Source organism: Chiloscyllium punctatum, unplaced genomic scaffold (genome assembly GCF_047496795.1).
Source record: "Chiloscyllium punctatum isolate Juve2018m unplaced genomic scaffold, sChiPun1.3 scaffold_955, whole genome shotgun sequence".
NCBI lineage: Eukaryota > Metazoa > Chordata > Chondrichthyes > Orectolobiformes > Hemiscylliidae > Chiloscyllium > Chiloscyllium punctatum.
The window spans coordinates 20001-22500 of record NW_027310689.1 but is presented as its reverse complement, the minus strand read 5'-3'; the positions used below and the strand labels follow the sequence as shown (position 1 = coordinate 22500).

At 65.5% G+C, this 2500-nt stretch overlaps 1 non-coding gene across 1 annotated transcript; it reads right to left on the bottom strand.

The window, feature by feature from the left end:
- Positions 1-992: 992 nt before the first annotated feature.
- LOC140474354 (5.8S ribosomal RNA) lies at positions 993-1146 on the bottom strand. The gene has a single exon (XR_011959046.1). It is a non-coding gene; the product is annotated as a 5.8S ribosomal RNA (ribosomal RNA).
- Positions 1147-2500: the final 1354 nt, after the last annotated feature.

Here is a 2500-nt window from a genome sequence, read left to right as displayed (position 1 = left end):
CAGTGGGGCCGGCGGGCGACGCCGCTCCTGAACCCAGCGGCCCCGAGCCGGACGAGTTGAGGAAGGCACGCCGACGGTGACAGGGTACGGAAGACACAGCGGTGGCCTTCTGGCGACTTGGCCCCCGACAGCCCGACGTTCCGCCGTCCTCCCGATGGCCAGGAGGACCGTGCGGGGGTCGGCCGACGGCGTGGTAGGTGTGCCTGCACGGTGACGGAGCACACACCACGCCCGCCAACCCCTCCGTACCTCCCGAGACCGGTGGCAGGACGGAGCGGAAAACGTGCGGACTGAACGGGAGAGCCAAGAGCCAGCGATCCACGCGCGTGCGACCGTCCAAGTCACAGCGTTCGACGAAAACCTCCTCCCTCGGCCAGGCACTCGGCGCCAGCAGGGGAGACAGGATCAGACGCCCCGCCGGCCACTTAAGGCCGAGGACGAACCACGAGACGGGCGGCTGCAGCAGCGGGCGGCCTGCAGCTCCCAGCACTCTCAATCGATCAACCATCGAGTCGGGTCAGCGTGTCAAACCGGCGAGCTCCACGGTCAGGCCGGCGGCGCACCAGCACCGGACCTCCGCGGCTCCCTTCACTCTTTCCACTGCCAGCCAACCGAGAGACGGACCCAATGCGGACGTGCAGAGCTTAGGCAGACCCCCCCACTGGAGGCTCAACACTTCGTGGCAGCTCCGTGTCCCAGAGACCAGGAGGGTTGGCACACACACACAGTGTGAACCACCGACAGCCATTCTGGGACCGGTGACAGCCGTGCTGGCCCCACTGCCACGACACAGACGGACGCCAGGCCGCGCTCCCCGGCGGGGGGATGGCGTCGAGCCTGACGAACGGAATGTGCAGGGTGGGGGGGAAAGGCCAAGCGCTCCGACGCCGGAGGGCTCCGGAGTCTGAACTTAGGGGGACAAAGAGGACGGGTCCTCTGCGACACCCCAGCCGCGCTCTCGCCAGCCAAGGCGAGTGCGATTGATTGCCAAACGACCCTCAGACAGGCGTGGCCCCGGGAAGAACCCGGGGCCGCAAAGTGCGTTCAAAGTGTCGATGATCAATGTGTCCTGCAATTCACATTAATTCTCGCAGCTAGCTGCGTTCGTCATCGACGCACGAGCCGAGTGATCCACCGTCAAGAGTTGTCTGAGTTTGTTTTAGGTCTCTCCCTCGCCAGAGGAAAGCGACCCGGACCGCACATACGCTCCCCACCTTGAGCTACAGCCACCTGCACGCCGGCGTGCGGGCGGAGCAGGGTGGCGTGAAGCGATGGGGAGCACCATCCTGGTGCGGCCCGCAGAAACATACGTCTATTGGGGGGAGGAGGACAGGGCGCCCAAGAGGCGATGCGTGCCCCAACGCACCGCAGCGACGGAGGCAGGATCACCGCCACCATGTCGCCCGCCTAGTATCACGAGGCGTGCAGCAGCTTTGCCCTAGGAAAAGCAGAGGCGGGAACGGGCACCGGCCATCGGTTCGGCAGCGTCACTGACGCGTGCACGTGGCGGCGTGTCGGCGAGCGGACTTCCTGCGAGGAGGCGGGGGCGGCACTCGCCCGAGCAGACGCCCGCCCGGCCCAGCCACCGCCGAGGTGGACTGGGAGTCGCGGCAACGGCTCGTCATACTCGTTCCCACACTCACAGCGCAGCTTGCCCGCAAGCCACCGACCACCGATCGACGCCAGGCGCCCCGACCGAGAGCGGGATCGCTCGTTCGCCCTGCTGGCAGTTCGCTGGGGATCACTACTGCACGGAGCTCGGAGACCGACGGGCGGCAACTCGAGAGTCTTTAAACCACCACCCCCATCCCGCAAGTGCAAAGAGGCTGTATACGCACAGACGGGTGAGGGGAATAGGTACCCCGTCGGGTTTGAAGGGAGCGTGACTAGATAGCAACGATGTAAACCCAGCCGATTTGGGAGCGAAAGACCGGCGCCTGCATCACCGGCTTCGTTTCCCGTGGCTGGAGAGTACACCGAAACCCTCCGTCTGTCGCGAGCTCCCGACGACGCGGTGCCGCCAAGCAGCAGGGCCGGACCTGGTGTGGCTCCCCTCGTCGATCACAGACCGGTCGGCACTACTGACGAGACGGTGGAACGGGCTTCGCCCCTTGTGACGAAGGGTGATGCGAACCCGCCCGCCCGCGTGCGTTCGGGGTGGACTCGGCAAACGGAGATTTGAAATCGGAAAGTGTCCTCCTGCCCCGCGCAGGTAGGCGCCCAACAGTTGTGGGGGGTTTGGCGGTGACCACGGCTGCAGGGCCTGCTACCCCGACGAGCTCTCCTGCTGGCCCCGAAACCACCCTCGCGAGACAAGTTGAAACGGAAACGGGCGTACCCCCAAGCCGACGATCCTTTCTTATTTGTTACTTTTTTTTTCACTTGCTCGAGTTGTGGGGATTTGGCGGTGACCACGGCTGCAGGGCCTGCTACCCCGACGAGCTCTCCTGCTGGCCCCGAAACCACCCTCGCGAGACAAGTTGAAACGGAAACGGGCGTA